Genomic DNA, 19,197 nt, shown 5'->3' with positions numbered 1-19,197 from the left:
TAAAAACAAAATGGATACATTTAATTTGGACTAAAAGCTTAAACAATGGACAATTGTTTCCTGAAAATTAAATAATTTTCTTAGGCAAAGATTTCAGAGTGGTCAGCAACATAAGATGGATTTGTCACTGACAATTTAACATGTACAATTAGGGTAATAATTTAGTCCCAATAAAACAGGAATGGAAGTTTAGATCTGCATACCTTTAGTAAGTCAGTGTTTATTTCTGCAAACCCCACTGAATTAAAAGGCAAATTTTATGAAAGCAAATAAAAAGATACATATTAAGATGCTTTTAAGAAACATGCTCTACTCTGTATCTAGCAACACCACACATAAGAAAATACTACAATTGGCAATCAGATTAAAAAGAATCTAAGTAATAATCCATGGAAAAATGGTTTTCAATGGAAAAAAAAAAAAGGAACTCCCACCTCAATTCACATCTAATCATCTAGTCATTTCTTTCATCTTGAGCATGAGAAGCTATCTGAAGCTCAAGAGATTGACACTAATATAGTCTGGTAAGGATTTAACAAATGTTAAGTACAGTTGAAGGGTGACCAAAGCTACCCTGATAGAATCCAATTTTATTTCACACAGTCTAACCAAGGGTCGCAGATAGGCCAGTTTTTACACCAATTCCAAAACACACACTCCAACTCCCGCTAGGCTGCTACCACTGCTCCTCTCTACTCCTCTGTGGTTCCTCCATGGTCTTTCATCCCCAGCACATGACTGCACATTTAGTGAGCTCCCTTTTCATAGACACTAAACCTTCAAAGTCACTCCTTCCCAAGATGTAATCTCCTCCCTTTGGCGGTCCTGTGCATGGCAGAAATGGCTGGTCCAAATAAGCTGTGCAGAATAGAGAATGACATGGGGCTGAGGACCCAAATGGTAAAAATTTGGATGAAATAACCGCAGGTACAGAAAAAAAAACTGCTACCATTTCTACCATGGTAATCAAAGCCTCAGTATTTACCGTGTGTCTCTCTACTTACATGCATTACTGAGTTGAGAAAATCTTCTGTAGGCTGAGGCCAGGAGGAGAGAGAGCCTGGCTGCCTATGTGCTGTGCATCTTCTCCACTGGCGCCTTGTTATGTACATCTGGTTCCTGTAGTGCATGAGCCAATGGTATTTGTTTGCTGCATTCTCATATTTTTTTTTTTTTTTTGGCTCCTCCTGCATTTCTAAATGAGCTGATCAGAGCAGGAATATTCCTTTTTGTATTCTCATGGTCTCTGCTTCCCGGCAGCTGTGCGTGTAAGGAGAGGAGGAGGAGAGAGAAATTACTTTGCTTTTAGTCCTTTTTTTTTTTTCCCTCTTCCTCCCTCAGGTGAGAAGAGCAGACTGGGAGCTAGGGAGAGCAGCGAGGATGGGCCACCTCCTGAGGTGGCTTCTGGGCCGTTTTTCTCACCTTCTGAAAGCCTGAGGGTTGTGCCGTGTCTGTGCCGGGCTGCTGGAAAAGTGAGAACTTTTCATACCCAACAGAAGTCATCACTACTCGGGGAGTTGCACATTGCAAACAAATAAAGTCTTGAAATTTTCTTTTCAAATCTTTTGGATACTTTTAAAAATCAAGACCCCAAAACTTCTTCCCCAGGTGAGTGTGTTTTAATTTATTGTCATTTGATAGTGTGGTGGTGGGATATTTTATGCCAGGGTAGATGCTAGCCTTTATAATAGGGGAATTCTGCATAAAGAAAACTGCAAATAGTGTGCAGAATTTTCAAGTTTCTCACAGAAATGTTCAATTTTTTTTTTGTATAGAATTTCCCCTGGAATAATGGTTACAGTTCCAACTGCCTCTATACCCAGGCCCATTACTTTCTAGCAGAGTTCAACCTATTCACAACCACCCCCCATGTGTGCTCCTGAAGGACCCTTTTCCATGAAGTGCCAGCAGTCCATGTTTATCTACAGATTATACTATGCTGTCCAACCTCTACTGGTGCATTTACTTACACCCAAGTTCATGTAGTACATGGGCATTCTCGTGGTTTTTTTTTTTTTTTTTGGCACCTCTTGATCTGCATCTCTAAACAAGCTGATTGGGGGTGGGAGTATTCATTCTGCTCGCTGTAGCCAATATTTTTTGAGCTATTTTGAGATTTTTGGAACAGAGGGGCTAGACCTATTTTAAAGTAACATTCTTTCTGCTTTGTAGAAACAGCCTCAGTTCTCTCAAGCACCGCAGGGTAGGCTCCAGATGTGCTGCTGACAAGTTGATCCAAGTCCTGATCAGCGAGCTTCTAACTGGTCCTCCCGAGCTGTACCTTCATGTAGCAGGTTAATCTGTGTTACTTACGTCAGCAGCTGCATCTCTGGGGAGGGAGGCTCATTGGAACAGCCCAGAGATCTTCCAATGAGGACAGCACCTGAGGCAGCACCCAGAGTCCCAGAAGAAGAAGAGAGTGAATCTGAGCCTATCTCCACAGTGGCAGTGAGCTGGATCCCCAATGGAGAAGACCCAAGACTGGAAGTTTATGGAAAGGTTTAAACATGAAACAGTAAGTTAATCTTTGTCTGCACCACACCAGAAGTGCCAGACCGCTGTGCAGGTCTTAAATTGCCTGTTTTGGTATGCTAGCTGTATATTTGCAATAGGTGCTGTTGTGTTTCCCAGCTAATTTCCTTGGATTTTGTTTAATTGGCTTTTTTTTTTTTTGGCAATGTGGAAGGCTCTGTGCTAGGAGGTACTTTAGTGTGTGCTTTTTCTGGGGAGGTCCAAGAATTTGATTCACGGCTAGTCACAAGCAAAATTTAATGTGGTGCCTGCCTGACCAACTTTTTTAATGCGCTTTTAAGTTAGTGAAAAATCTGCAGGTACACGAGTCTCTGGTATTTGACTCATAGCATTTTCATGAAAGCATTTTGTTGGCACTGCACTATGAACAGGAGACAGAAAAGCAGAGATTGACGCCGGGATGGACGAAAGAATACAGCCAGGTGTGAATATCAGAGGCACAGAGTGATCAGCTTATTTTTATTTCATTGCTCTCATATGGTCATTCCCACTTTTTTTGTCATCATGGATAAATATATTAAAAAAAAAAAACGTACAAAATCTCAAAGCAATTGTCTGATCAAAAACAATGGAACTAGTGAGGTGTGGAAGGCATTTGTCATCATCCATGTGGATATCGAAAGCTGCAGTTTCATCATGTGCAAGACTGATAAGACGGCATTGAAACGGAAGTCACATGATGGAACCAGTGGATTAAAAGTGCATACAAGCTGTAAGAAAAAGCCTATCGCTAAAACAATCAGGGATTTCTTATATAAAACCAATTCAGGACAAATCAGAAACGAGTACCATGCCTGCAACAGTGAAAGTGGAAGTTACCAACGCAGTCGCCTTGATGTGAGCCATGGACATCAGGCCCTTCTCTGTGGTCAAAGGAATTGGCTTTGCTCGTCTTGTTGACAAGTTTTCAGTTGGTGCAAAATATGGCCAGCTCTCTGCAGACCTGATGTTCCACCTCTACCGGAACAGTTTCAAGACATGTTTCTACTACTGCTAAGGAAAAAATGGTACTGTCTGATGCATTCCAACAGCAAATCAAATTTGATGTTACAAATGACATGTGGACTAAAGATGGTATTGGAATGCCATACATAGCAGTAACTTAGGTAGATGAAAATTTTCATCTTAACTTAAGAATCCTTGCCACCAGAATGTTTGAGAAACACTGCAGCAAATTAAATCTATTGTGAAGAAAATTTTGGCTTTGGGGCCCACTGTCAGGACAATATTTATATTACTAACAATGGAGCTAATGTTAAGGCTGCATTCAAGGATCAACAGTGGATATCATGTGCTGGTCACGACTTTAATCTTGTGTTGGTTCATGGACTGAAGGACAACGATGGCTCTGATTCTCCAGCTGCTGAAGTAAGTGGGCTGATAAAACTTTCAAAAGACTGTCACACATGCCAAGCGTTCAAGAATGCAGCAGAAGCTTGAGACTAGCTTTAAACAGGCTGTTCCAACTAGATGGAACAGCATCTATACAATGCTAATATCAATATAACACCACCAGCAAATGAACCATTGTTAATTGATATTTGTCTGGTCTTTGATGTGGCAACAATTGTCTTGTCTGCTGATGAGACACTTACCATATGCAACATCCTATCACATGCCCAGTTGTTCACGTAACTTACAGTTAATACAACAAAATTCATCCATTGCTGTTGGCATCAATACTACACAATGTTGCTTCTCTTCTATACCCACATCTGAAAGACAATCCAACTATCTTCCCAGAAAATGTAAAAACAAGGGCAACAGAAGCTTCAAGAAGGTTGTACCAAGAGATCAAAATGGAAGGCTTGAGTCCATCAACAACCTAAGATCTTCCATAATCCGCATGCATCATGTCTGTGGAACAGCCCACCCCCCTTCCAAAAAGATGAAAATGGATATTAGGAGTTTTCTGAGCAACTTCTATGGAACAATGTGTCCTTTGAAGGTTGTTAATGAATTAGTTATTTATGTTCAAGTGATGCTGACAATGTTTGGTCATTTTTTAAAAAATAAGCAAAAATGCTGGCCAAAACTTGCAAAACTTGACTGGGATCCTGTGCATTCCTACTACCAGCAATTCTTCCTAGAGGGCATTTTCTATTGTAGGAAGCACTCTGGAAGAAAGAACTAGACTGAATCTTGAGATGGTTGATAACTTATTACTTGTCCACAAATTAAAAATCCAAAGTCTACACAGCTAGCAAATTGACTATTTTTCTGCATTCAATTACGTTATGTGCAGGTGGGTATCCCTCTAACCAATATAGTTGCAGCTAATGTAGCTCTCTTAAAATGTTAGTTTTGTTCACCACCTTGATGTGGTATATCAAGTCAAATAAAAATAAATACTTAGTCCTCATGTGCCACATTCATTTTCACTAGTGTTTGAACCAGTCCTCAATGACAGTGTGTGCATTTGGTTGACCAGTACTCAGTAATTCATGATGCTCCTTGACAATGTAGAGATGGGGTGGCAATGGGGACAAACTTTTTCCCCCTGTCATTCTCTACTGGAGAACATAGTCTTCCCTGTAGGACTCCTTCCCTAGGTTCTGTACTGTAGAAACAGCCAAAAGAATCAGGGCTGTGTAAAGCCAATTCTGGGTGTTTATCAAGGAGAAACAGTGGACTGGTCAGGAGAAATCCTAACCCTGCTATAATATCAGGGAAAAATAAAAAAGCAGTTCCCACAGAAACTCTCAAAGTCAGTCTATCCAAAGTGCAAATTTTAGCTTAATCTGCTGTTTAATGGAAAGCCAGTGCAGATCTTTAAGCTGAAGCATAATATGGGATCTCACTGGACTTCAAGTAAGTGCAACACATTCCATACAACTTGAAAAGATCTGAACCAGGAAGCCCACTCCAGTACTAAGGACTAAAAAAAATAGCCTGTACCCAGACTCATGAGAAAAACAGTCAACCAATATTCCAGCCCAGCTCAAATTTCCCAGTATTTTCTATCTAACATCCTTGAAACACACAGATTTGTGCCAGATTTGCTGGTTTTCAGTCTTTTTTGTTAAATTCAGTGTAAGCCTAATTTTGGGAAAGCCAGTTATTAACACTAAGGGAAAGCAAAAAGAAAAGGACTGGAATTTGATATACTACCTTTCTGTGGTTACAACCAAAGCGGTTTACACTAAGCAAACAGGCTGACCATCCTTACGACATTCATAGTGTTCTCCAACTGCAGTACCTGTTAGGCTTACTAACCTGTAGTTTCCTCACTTCTTCCCTGTCCCCACCTTTGTGAAGAGAGATCACATCCACTCGTATCCAAACCTGCAGAACCTTGCCCGTCTCTAATATCTAATAAATAAATCCTTAAGATGTCCTGCTAGGATTTCTGAGCTCTCTTGATATTCTGGATATACCCAATCCAGGCCCATAGCTTTGTCTAGTTTCAGATTTTCAAGTTGTTTGTTTATAAACACTCTTCTATGAACGGTGCAATATCCACACCACTCTCTGATATATGCTCGACAGCTGACTGCAGTCTTTCTCCAGGATTTTTGTTTAGCACATTCATTTTATCCCCATCACTCTTCGCATATTGAGTCTCAGCATCTTTCAGTCTTACAATTCCATGTCTAGCCTTAATTCTTTCCCCAATATATCTGAAAAAAAAAAAAGGTCACCTCTTTACATCTTTAGCCATTTCTTCTACTGCCTGTGCTTTTCCTTGCCGTATTTCCTTCTTCGTTTCTTTGAGTTTTATCTGATAATCTTTCCCATAGTCCTCTTGTTGTTTTCTGTATTTCTTAAACACTGCCTATTTTGCCTTTATTTTTTAGTCACTTGTTTGGAAAACCATATAGTTTTCCTGTTTATCTTGTTTTTATTTACTCTCTTTATATAAAGATCTCTTGCCATATTTATAGCAGCTTTCAGCTTAGACCAGCATGCCAACTTCTACACCTACTCATCTTGTCAGCTCCTTCACATAAACCCTCATTCTACCATCAAGGTAAGTGAATCATGTGTTGTGGATTTATATAACATGGCATTAGTTGCACCAGAGTTTAAAACATTAGTAACAGAATAAGTTGGCAATAAGTCCATATATTTAAAGAAATTGAGTAAATATGGACTAATGAAGATTTGCGGTGAACAATTCCCGTTAGGGGCTCGTTTCACTGAGCAAAACATTGCATTTCTGACAGTCCTTACCTCTATTAAATTTATATATGTCAGATAATAGTGGATGTTTACATAAATAATATAAAATTTTCAAAGTCAAGTTCAAAAATGGGTGGCAGGAATTTTACTGGGGTCCAGTTTTCGCCGTGGGCATAAATAAATCTCCAGTTATAGCTCATTAAAACCCTGCATCATTATGTATTTTTCTGGTTAACCTGTGTGAGTGATTTTTTAAAAAGATTATGTGCAAAACAACTTTCAAAAAGATTATCCTGATAATTCAAACACTGACTGTAGCCAATGTTTCACCTCTTGGCTGCTTCAAGGTGTAATCATTTTATATTGGTCTTTTTAATGCCATACATTTCTAAACAGGGGACTCGATGGTGTTTGAGACTTCTGCCCACGTCATTGCCTCAGACGCGATCACTGAGGTGTGGAATGCTGAGCTGGAGGTCTAGGGGTATGATTACACCTAGAAGGATAATAATTAAAGCATCCATAATCACCTTGAAACCTTCTAGTAGAAGAGGACGGTGTAGTAGTCTGCAGCCTAGATTACATTTTTATTGTATCTGTATGCTTTTTGATTAGATTGGCCACTACCTCAACTTTATCCCTAAACAAGTTTTCTCCACGACAAGGAACATCTGTGAGGCCCACCTGAATAGCAGATTCAAGGTCTGAGATTCTGAGAGAAGACACATTGCTATTGCTAGAGCAGAGATGCAGGAAGAGACGTTGATTGTCCAGTGGTAGATGTGTATCTAGGATGATTCCCAGTATTTTTAGTTGTGTTTCAATTTGGTATGTTTGATGGTTGATGTTTTTCTGTTTAATTTGAGTTTGAATGTTGCCCAGTTTTCCATAAGGTCCAGGCCTGTTTGGATTTTGTCCAGTGTTTCAGTGATGCTGTTATTAAAAGGTATACAGATGGTGACATCTGTATATATGACTGGGTTAAAGCCCATTGCCTCCAGTTTTCTGCAGTGGTACCATCAATACATTCAACAGTATTGGTGATGTTGGAGATCTGTGGTACCCTACATTCAGGGGATCCAAGAAGCTGAAAACTGGTTGGACTCCTTTACAATGTAGGATCAGGCTCTTATAGTAATCCATTGAACCATGCCGCCACTTCACTGCAAATTTCCATGTTGTCAAGTAGGGCCATTAGTGTGGTGTGGTCTACCAGATCAAACACACTTGACATCCCAAATTGTAGTAATATGCTCTGTCCTTGACATATTAAGTGTCTGAACTTCATTATCAAGGCAGTTATGACCGTCTAGGTGCTGTGTTGTGGTCTAAACCCTGATTGTGAGTTGTGAATGATTGGGTATTTTGTCAGGTATACTATTAGTTGTTGTGCTACTAGACCCTCCATCATTTTGGTCAGTAATGGTATTGACGCCACTGGTTCATAGTTTGTGATGTTACTAATTTTGTTAGTCGTGTTTTTAGGGATTGGGGCGAGTATGATGTTTCCTTTGTCCATTGGGAATTGTCTTTTTAAGAACATGTATGTGATGTGCATGGTGAAACATTCAATGAGCAGGTTCGGTGGGTCTATCATCATACAGTTAGGACCCTTACCTAGCATACAGTGTGCGTGAGCATATGTTAGTAATGACCTTGTTGTTTGTAGTTTAGGTGTTTTGAAGTAGGACAACATTCTATCTGCCGTGGTTTGGGTGTCATTTGTTTCACATTCTTACATAAGTACATAAGTAATGCCATACTGGGAAAAGACCAAAGGTCCATCGAGCCCAGCATTCTGTCCCCGACAGCAGCCAATCCAGGTCAAGGGCATCTGGCAAGCTACCCAAACGTACAAACATTTTACACGTTATTCCCGAAATTGTGGATTTTTCCCAAGTCCATTTAGTAGCGGTCTATGGACTTGTCCTTTAGGAAACCGTCCAACCCCTTTTTAAACTCTGCCAAGCTAACCACCTTCACTACGTTCTCCAGCAATAAATTCTAGAGTTTAATTATGCGTTGGGTTAAGAAAACTTTTCTCCTATTTGTTTTAAATTTACTACCCTGTAGTTTCATCGCATGCCCCCTAATCCTAGTATTTTTGGAAAGTGTGAACAGACGCTTCACATCCACCTGTTCTACTCCACTCATTTTATATACGTCTATCAAGTCTCCCCTCAGCCATCTCTTCTCCAAGCTGAAAAGCCCTAGCCTCCTTAGTCTTTCTTCATAGGGAAGTCGTCCCATCCCCGCTATCGTTTTCGTCGCCCTTCGCTGCACCTTTTCCAATTCTACTATATCTTTCTTGAGATGCGGCGACCAGAATTGAACACAATACTCAAGGTGTGGTCGCACCATAGAGCAATACAACAGCATTATAACATCCTCACACCTGTTCTCCATACCTTTCCTAATAATACCCAACATTCTATTCGCTTTCCGAGCCGCAGCAGCACACTGAGCAGAAGGTTTCAGTGTATTATCAACGACGACCCCCAGATCCCTTTCTTGGTCCGTAACTCCTAACGTGGAACATTGCATGACGTAGCTATAATTCGGGTTCTTTTTTCCCCACATGCATCAACTTGCACTTATTCACATTAAACGTCATCTGCCATTTAGCCGCCCAGTCTCGTAAGGTCCTTCTGTAATTTTTCACAATCCTCTCGAGAGTTAATGACTTTGAATAACTTTGTGTCATCAGCAAATTTAATTACCTCGCTGGTTACTCCCATCTCTACATTGTTTATAAACATATTAAAAAGCAGCGGTCCTAGCACTGACCCCTGAGGAACCCCACTAACTACCCTTCTCCATTGTGAATACTGCCCATTTAACCCCACTCTCTGTTTCTTATCCTTCAACCAGGTTTTAATCCACAATAAGACATTTCCTCCTATCCCATGACCCTCCAATTTCCTCTGTAGCCTTTCATAAGGTACCTTGTCAAACGCCTTTTGAAAATCCAGATACACAATGTCAACCGGTTCCCCTTTGTCCACATATTTGTTTACTCCTTCAAAGAATTGAAGTAAATTGGTCAGACAAGATGTGATGAATGTCTGTGGTTTCATAAGATTTGATAATGTTTTTGCTATTTGTGTTTGAAATACTGTGTGAGCTCATCTGCAGTAGGTGGTATTTCAGTTGATGCCAATACATCTTGGGTTTTCAGTAGGTTATTCAGGAGTTCAAATATTTTATTTGTGTTGCTCTGTGCTAGGTTGGTATATTTTATTCTGCTTTAGCTTTTATTATTTTGCGTGTATACGTTCTTATAGCATTTTTCCATATGGTTTTGTTTGTCAGTTTTGTTTTGGTCCATTTTCTTCCTAGATTCCTGCACAATTTTTTCATGTATAGTAAAACGAATGTTACATACCTGTAGAAGGTATTCTCCGAGGACAGCAGGCTGATTGTTCTCACTGATGGGTGACGTCCACGGCAGCCCCTCCAATCGGAAACTTCACTAGCAAAGGTCTTTGCTAGCTCTCGCGCCCATGCGCACCGCGCATGCGCGGCCGTCTTCACGCCCGAACCGGCTCGTGTTCGTCAGTCCCATATGTAGCAAGACAAAGACAAGGGAAGACACAACTCCAAAGGGGAGGCGGGCAGGTTTGTGAGAACAATCAGCCTGCTGTCCTCAGAGAATACCTTCTACAGGTATGTAGCATTCGCTTTCTCCGAGGACAAGCAGGCTACTTGTTCTCACTGATGGGGTATATCCCTAGCCCCCAGGCTCACTCAAAACAACAAACATGGTCAATTGGGCCTCGCAACGGCGAGGACATAACTGAGATTGACCTAACAACTTATCCAACTAACTGAGAGTGTAGCCTGGAACAGAATAAAAATTGGGCCTAGGGGGGTGGAGTTGGATTCTAAACCCCGAACAGATTCTGAAGCACTGACTGCCCGAACCGACTGTCGCGTCGGGTATCCTGCTGCAGGCAGTAATGAGATGTGAATGTGTGGACAGATGACCACGTCGCAGCTTTGCAAATCTCTTCAATAGTGGCTGACTTCAAATGGGCCACTGACGCTGCCATGGCTCTAACATTATGAGCCGTGACATGACCCTCAAGAGCCAGCCCAGCCTGGGCGTAAGTGAAGGAAATGCAATCTGCTAGCCAATTAGAAATGGTGCGTTTCCCCACAGCCACTCCCCTCCTGTTGGGATCAAAAGAAACAAACAATTGGGCGGACTGTCTGTTGGGCTGTGTCCGCTCCAGATAGAAGGCCAATGCTCTTTTGCAGTCCAATGTGTGCAGCTGACGTTCAGCAGGCCAGGAATGAGGACGGGGAAAGAATGTTGGCAACACAATTGACTAGTTCAGATGGAACTCAGACACTACCTTCGGCAAGAACTTAGGGTGAGTGCGGAGGACTACTCTGTTATGATGAAATTTGGTGTAAGGGGCCTGGGCTACCAGGGCCTGAAGCTTACTGACTCTACAAGGTGAAGTAACTGCCACCAAGAAAATGACCTTCCAGGTCAAGTACTTCAGATGGCAGGAGTTCAGTGGCTCAAACGGAGGTTTCATCAGCTGGGTGAGAACGACATTGAGATCCCATGACACTGTAGGAGGTTTGACGGGGGGCTTTGACAAAAGCAAACCTCTCATGAAGCGAACAACTAAAGGCTGTCCTGAGATCGGCTTACCTTCCACACGGTAATGGTATGCACTGATTGCGCTAAGGTGAACCCTTACAGAGTTGGTCTTGAGACCAGACTCAGACAAGTGCAGAAGGTATTCAAGCAGGGTCTGTGTAGGACTGGAGCGAGGATCTAAGGCCTTGCTGTCACACCAGACGGCAAACCTCCTCCATAAAGAGAAGTAACTCCTCTTAGTGGAATCTTTCCTGGAAGCAAGACAAGGGAGACACCCTCCGACAGACCCAAAGAGGCAAAGTCTACGCTCTCAACATCCAGGCCGTGAGAGCCAGAGACTGGAGATTGGGATGCAGAAGCGCCCCTTCGTTCTGGGTGATGAGGGTCGCAAAACACTCCAATCTCCACGGTTCTTCGGAGGACAACTCCAGAAGGAGAGGGAACCAGATCTGACGCGGCCAAAAAGGAGCAATCAGAATCATGGTGCCTCGGTCTTGCTTGAGTTTCAACAAAGTCTTCCCCACCAGAGGTATGGGAGGATAAGCATACAGCTGGCCGTCCCCCCAATCCAGGAGGAAGGCATCCGATGCCAGTCTGTCGTGGGCCTGAAGTCTGGAACAGAACTGAGGGACCTTGTGGTTGGCTCGAGATGCAAAGAGATCTACCAAGGGGGTGCCCCACACTTGGAAGATCTGGCGCACTACTCTGGAGTTGAGCGACCACTCGTGAGGTTGCATAATCCTGCTCAACCTGTCGGCCAGACTGTTGTTTACACCTGCCAGATATGTGGCTTGGAGCAACATGCCGTGACGGCGAGCCCACTGCCACATGCTGACGGCCTCCTGACACAGGGGGCGAGATCCGGTGCCCCCCTGCTTGTTGATGTAATACATGGCAACCTGGTTGTCTATCTGAATTTGGATAATTTGGTGGGACAGCCGATCTCTGAAAGCCTTCAGAGTGTTCCAGACCGCTCGTAACTCAAGGAGATTGATCTGCAGATCGCGTTCCTGGAGGGACCAGCTTCCCTGGCTGTGAAGCCCATCAACATGAGCTCCCCACCCCAGGAGAGACGCATCCGTAGTCAGCACTTTTTGTGGCTGAGGAATTTGGAAAGGGCGTCCCAGAGTCAAATTGGACCAAATCGTCCACCAATACAGGGATTTGGAAAACTCGTGGACAGGCGGATCACGTCTTCTAGGTCCCCAGCAGCTTGAAACCACTGGGAAGCTAGGGTCCATTGAGCAGATCGCATGTGAAGACGAGCCATGGGAGTCACATGAACTGTGGAGGCCATGTGGCCAAGCAATCTCAACATCTGCCGAGCTGTGATCTGCTGAGACGCTCGTACCCGGGAGACGAGGGACAACAGATTGTTGGCCCTTGTCTCCGGAAGATAGGCACGAGCCGTCCGTGAATCCAGCAGAGCTCCTATGAATTCGAGTCTCTGTACTGGGAGAAGATGGGACTTTGGATAATTTATCACAAACCCCAGTAGCTCCAGGAGTCGAATAGTCATCTGCATGGACTGTAGAGCTCCTGCCTCGGATGTGTTCTTCACCAGCCAATCGTCGAGATAAGGGAACACATGCACTCCCAGCCTGCGAAGCGCTGCTGCTACTACAGCCAGGCACTTCGTGAACACCCTGGGCGCAGAGGCGAGCCCAAAGGCTAGCACACAGTACTGGAAGTGACGTGTGCCCAGCTGAAATCGCAGATACTGCCTGTGAGCTGGCAATATCGGGATGTGTGTGTAGGCGTCCTTCAAGTCCAGAGAGCATAGCCAATCGTTTTCCTGAATCATGGGAAGAAGGGTGCCCAGGGAAAGCATCCTGAACTTTTCCTTGACCAGATATTTGTTCAGGGCCCTTAGGTCTAGGATGGGACGCATCCCCCCTGTTTTCTTTTCCACAAGGAAGTACCTGGAATAGAATCCCAGCCCTTCTTGCCCGGATGGCACGGGCTCGACCGCATTGGTGCTGAGAAGGGCGGAGAGTTCCTCTGCAAGTACCTGCTTGTGTTGGAAGCTGTAGGACTGGGCAATTTGGAGGCTTTGAGGCCTAATTGAGGGTGTATCCTTGACGGACTATTTGAAGAACCCATTGGTCGGAGGTTAAAAGAGGCCACCTTTGGTGAAAAACTTTCAACCTCCCCCCGACCGGCAGATCGCCCGGCACGGACACGTTGATGTCGGCTATGCTCTGCTGGAGCCAGTTAAAAGCTTGTCGCCTGCTTTTGCTGGGGAGCCATGGGGCCTTGCTGAGGCACACGCTGCTGACGAGAGCGAGCGCGCTGGAACTTAGCCTGGGCCGCAGGCTGTCGAGGAGGAGGATTGTACCTATGCTTACCAGAAGAGTAGGGAACAGCCCTCCTTCCCCCATAAAAACGTCTACCTGAGGAGGTAGATGCTGAAGGCTGCCGGCGGGAGAACATGTCGAAAGCTGTATCCCGCTGGTGGAGCTGTTCTACCACCTGTTCAACTTTCTCTCCAAAAATGTTGTCCGCTCGGCAAGGGGAGTAGGCAATCCGCTGCTGGATCCTATTCTCCAGGTCGGAGGCACGCAGCCATGAGAGTCTGCGCATCACCACACCTTGAGCAGCGGCCCTGGACGCAACATCAAAGATATCTTATACCCCTCTGGCCAGGAATTTTCTGCACGCCTTCAGCTGCCTGACCACCTCCTGAAACGGCTTGGCTTGCTCAGGAGGGAGCTTGTCCACCAAGCCCGCCAACTGCCGCACATTGTTCCGCATATGGATGCTCGTGTAGAGCTGGTAGGACTGAATCTTGGCCACGAGCATAGAAGAATGGTAGGCCTTCCTCCCAAAGGAGTCTAAGGTTCTAGAGTCCTTGCCCGGGGGCGCCGAAGCATGCTCCCTAGAACTCTTAGCCTTCTTTAGGGCCAGATCCACCACACCAGAGTCGTGAGGCAACTGAGTGCGCATCAGCTCTGGGTCCCCATGGATCCTATACTGGGATTCGATCTTCTTAGGAATGTGGGGATTAGTTAGAGGCTTGGTCCAGTTCGCCAGCAATGTCTTTTTTAGGACATGATGCATGGGTACTGTGGACGCTTCCTTAGGTGGAGAAGGATAGTCCAAGAGCTCAAATATTTCAGCCCTGGGTCATCATCCACAACCACCGGGAAGGGGATGGTCGTAGACATCTCCCGGACAAAGGAAGCGAAAGACAGACTCTCGGGAGGAGAAAGCTGCCTTTCATGGGAGGGTGTGGGATCAGAAGGAAGGCCATCAGACTCCTCGTCAGAGAAATATCTGATGTCCTCCTCCTCCTCCCACGAGGCCTCACCATCGGTATCAGACACAAGTTCACAAACCTGTGTCTGAAGCCGTGCCCGACTCGACTCCGTGGAAACACGGCCACGGTGGGAGCGTCGAGAGGTAGACTCCCTCGCCAGAACCGGCGAAGCTCCCTCCACCGACGGTACCGATGTCGGAGACCTCACCCCGGGCAAAGGGCCAGCCGGCGCCTCACTCGACAGTACCGGTGGCGCAGGCACCCCCGGTACCGGAGGGGAAGAGCGCAACAGCTCTCCCAGGATCTCTGGGAGAACGGCCCGGAGACTCTCGTGCAGAGCGGCTGTGGAGAAAGACATGGAAGCCGATGCAGGTGTCGAGGTCAGAGTCTGTTCCGGGCGTGGAGGCGGTTCCGGGCTGTCCAAGGTGGAGCGCATCGACACCTCCTGAACAGAGGGTGAGCAGTCCTCCCGGTGCCAATGCCTACTGGGTGCCGACTCCCTCGGCGACCCAGAGCTCTCGGTACTGATGCGGGAAGGAGACCGGTGTCGATGCTTCTTTGATTTCTTCAAACGAAGCATGTCACCGGAGCTTCCCGGTACCGACGAGGAAGACGTAGAATCCAACCGTCTCTTCCTCGGGGCCGAGGCCGAAGAAGGTCGGTCTTGGGGGGGCTGTACCGCAGGAGCCCTCAGGGCAGGAGGAGACCCACCCCCGAAGGCTCACCGCCACCAGCAGGGGAATGGACAGCCCTCACCTGCACTCCAGTCAAAGCACCACCGTCCGACATCAGCAACAGCGGAGGTCCCGGTACCACCGACGCAGCCTTCCGATGTCTCGGTACCGATGATGCAGAGGGTCGAAACCTCGATGCCATCGATGCCGAGGTCGAAGACTTCGATGCTGTCGACGTCGATGCACTCGATGCCTCCGGTGCTGTTGTCGACGAAGAGCCCGAGAACAACACGTTCCACTGGGCCAATCTTGCTACCTGAGTCCTCTTCTGTAAAAGAGCACAAAGACTACAGGCCTGCGGGCGGTGCCCAGCCCCCAGACACTGAAGTCACGAAGCGTGCCTATCAGTGAGCGAGATTACCCGGGCGCACTGGGTGCACTTCTTGAAGCCGCTGGGAGACTTCGATGACATGGGCGGAAAAATCACGCCGGCGAAATCAAAATTCGCGATGGTGACGAAGGGCACCAAAAATAAGGGAGAGAGAAAAAACCCGTACCGAGGCCACAAAAAAGGCCTACCCCGAAAGCGAAAGGAAACTGACGCCGGGGAAACAAACTGGACACACGGGAAGGGACAAAGACCAAAGGTCGCTCTTTTTTTTTTTTAAGCGAAATCGCGAAGACGCGCGAGGGTCAACTTGAGGGGCACGAAACGGCGGCAAAACACGACCGACCCGAACGCGGACAAAAGAAGACTGACGAATACGAGCCGGTTCGGGCGGGAAGACGGCCGCGCATGCGCGGTGCGCATGGGCGCGCGAGAGCTAGCAAAGGCCTTTGCTAGTGAAGTTCCGATTGGAGGGGCTGCCGTGAACGTCACCCATCAGTGAGAACAAGCAGCCTGCTTGTCCTCGGAGAATTATTGTTATACAAAGGGACGTTGTTTTTTTATTCCTTGTTTTTGCTTTGAGTGGTGCTATTTAATGTGTTTTTATTTCATCCCAGTTTTTCATGAAGTGGATGTCCTTGGGTGATATGTTTGTGTTCATTCATCATTGTTGTCCAGAAGGTCTGGTAGTCCACCTTACCTCTGGTAGCAAGTTTCCATCTCACAGATAGGCTGCAGAGAATACCTTCTCCTGCTTTAGACTTAGTCCCGCCCACCCTACCCCTCTACCCACCCACCCCTAGAGTGACAAGTCTTATATAACCTCCCTATCAACCCACTCATTACTTTTATCTCACCCATTTCTATTCTTCTATCACCTTCTCCCTCTACGCCAACCAGAGTTACACTAATCACACTGACCACCCTTCAACATCTTCAGTCCTTCTGTGACTGTTCTCTTGTGCTTGACTGCTTAAATATTTTAAATTTAAATGCTTTACTTTTTGTCTATTAGATTGTAAGCTCTTTGAGCAGGGACCGTCTTTCTTCTGTGTTTGTACAGCGCTGCGTACACTTTGTAGCGCTCTAGAAATGTTAAATAGTAGTAGTAGTAGTGGTGGTAGCAAGTTGCTCGATTCCCTGTTCTTTCCTTTCCATTGTAGTATAGATGTGAGCTTGCTGTTATCTAACCATGGTATCTCTTCCCATTTGTGTTTTTCTATTGTGTGTTTTTTGTTTGTTGAGCATCTATGCGCTACTATGCCTACTAGGTGGTCTTTTGTGTGAGTTGAGGCGCTTTGTGATATTTTAAAGTTCCATTAGTTTATGAAGTTCATTAGACATCTGGTGCTGATGTTTTGTTTTTTTAGGTGTAGACTGATATCTCCTAGTATGACATTTGGTTGATTTGTGCAAATGTTCAATACAAAGTCCATGAAATAGTATTGAGTGTTTAATCAGCATCCTGGTGGGTGGTAAAACAGTATGATGCATAGTTGGTCAGCCAGTGTTGTGTCTGATTTTGAATGCCAAGATTTCAATCTCGTGGATGTGTATTTAGTGACGGATTCTATTTTAAAGGAGGATTTGTATATTATTGCAACTCCGCTTCCCCTTTTTTGACTTCTGTTGATGTACATTATTTTGTATCCCTGTGGGCATAGGTCATTCAATGCTGGGTCATCTTTGAGGTGTAGCCATGTTTCTGTTATGAAAGATAATCCTAGTTGTTCCGATTCTATCAAATTTAAGTAGTGTTGCCACATTTACTACCAATCTTGCATTTATGTATCCTATGGGTATTGGGACATATTTTTGATATTTGATGTTGGTGTGGCTGTTTGTAATTGTCTGTGTGGTGTGTTTTGATATCATGGTCTTGATTATTGTTCTGTTTTCATTTTGTATTGTTGGTTTAGTCTCTGTATTGTTATGGGGATTGTGATTAGACTCTTCTAGTTGTTGATGTGAGGATCATCTGGTGGTGATTCGTACGGGGATTTTGTTCCCTTCTTTAGGAGATGCAGCTGGTACTCCCATTATCCATACTGTTATTATGTAGTAGAAAACCCATATTCTTAGGTTGGCTATTTGCAGGATGCTTAGGCACAAGTCTCTCTATGTTTGTTCTCCTTCCACTATATCTCCCAGTTATTTTTTTTTTTGGGGGGGGGGGGGGGGGGAGTTATACTACTACTACTTCTATTTAGCATTTCTATAGCGCTACAAAGCATACGCAGCGCTGCACAAACATACTTGTGAGCGTAGCTGCGTGTGTGTGTGGGGGGGGGGGGGGGGCGATTCTGGGGTATTTATATTTGTATATTTGTGAGTTTGTGGGCTAGGTGACTGTCAGCTGTCTACCTTGGTTGTTGATGAGGTTTGTGGGGCTTCTTGGCTGCTCCATTGTTCTGGTTTTCTGTGCAGGCAGACATCGCTGTGTGCGGGGTGTCTTCACACTGGGCTCTGATGTTTTGACTTGCATTTGGTGATTGATGCCATGTGGCTGTGCAGTCTGTCTCCCTTGCTCTTGCTGTCTGCCCAGGGGAGGGTGCTGCACTGGTCCTGGCTGTGTATCAGCACGAAGCAATGGTACCAGTTACTGCTGAGCAGCCCCAGAGGCAAGTTCTGGATTCCCGAGCTGTCCCTCTCTTTTTCCCCCTGGGATTTTTGACCTTCACAAAACCTGGATGTCCACTTTCATCAGTTCTAGCTCCCTTTCAGCTGGTGGACGCCCAGTTGCTACAGGGCTGCTCCAACCCCCAACAGCACGCATGTGCAGTGTGGAGAAGCAAAGACTGCCTGCAAGCTGCTCAGGTCCCACATATCCTGCTTTGGAAGCTGCTTCCGAGAGGCGAGGAAAGGAATGATGGCCTGCCCGCAAGCTGCTCAGGTCTCATGCATCCTGCTTTGGAAACTGCTTCTGTGAGGAGAGGAAAAGAATGATGGCCCTGCACCGGAGACCCACTGGTCTTCAAAGGCGGTGGCACCGCCGATGCAGCCTAGGCAACGGCAAGGAAAGGATGTAAGCTGTGCTGCTGCCGTCACTGGTGGCAGCGAAGCAAGAAACGAAGCCACTCCTGTCCATCAGCTTGCACTCTCTCTGGACCGGAACCAGCCTCAGCCCCCCTCAGTAACACCTGACTTGCTCCGCTCACCACAGCCACGATGGTGCCCCTGGGTCTCTTCTAGGTCACCGTATGATTGAGTCGGTCAGCTGCACCAGTGTTCGACTGTCTTCCTCATGCACTTGAGCAGTCAGTGGTCTCAGCGTCCATCGCTGAGTGGATTCTCAGTTGGTTGTTATTGGTCGTCTATTGATCTCCCTCCTCCACTCATGCCCAGGCTGGTGCCCTTGCGATTTGCGGACTCTCCTCCTTGCGAATTGCAGACGGTGGGCCACTGTCAGGCCACCTCTGCCAATCCGCGTGGTCCAGGGGGCCCTCAGGTCAGACATGTTCTCCACTGTTTTCTGCTCTGTTGAGGTCCTCCTGACTGGCAATGGTAGCTACTTCAGTGCTTCCTCTTCAGGGGTTTCGATAGCAGCATCTTGCTGCCATATAACATTGGATTTCCCGGCTCTATCCGATTAAGGTCTCAGGAGCCA

The 19,197-nt window shown here is 45.8% G+C and overlaps 1 protein-coding gene across 2 annotated transcripts in view; it reads right to left on the bottom strand.

Annotated features, from left to right (window-relative positions):
* Positions 1–19,197, bottom strand: part of AKT1 (AKT serine/threonine kinase 1) — a 329,425-nt gene that overhangs the window by 66,116 nt on the left and 244,112 nt on the right. The window lies entirely within an intron of this gene.

The sequence above is a fragment of the Microcaecilia unicolor genome, chromosome 9 (genome assembly GCF_901765095.1).
Source record: "Microcaecilia unicolor chromosome 9, aMicUni1.1, whole genome shotgun sequence".
NCBI lineage: Eukaryota > Metazoa > Chordata > Amphibia > Gymnophiona > Siphonopidae > Microcaecilia > Microcaecilia unicolor.
Note: the sequence above shows the minus strand (reverse complement) of the source record. Positions and strands in the feature narration are given on the sequence as shown.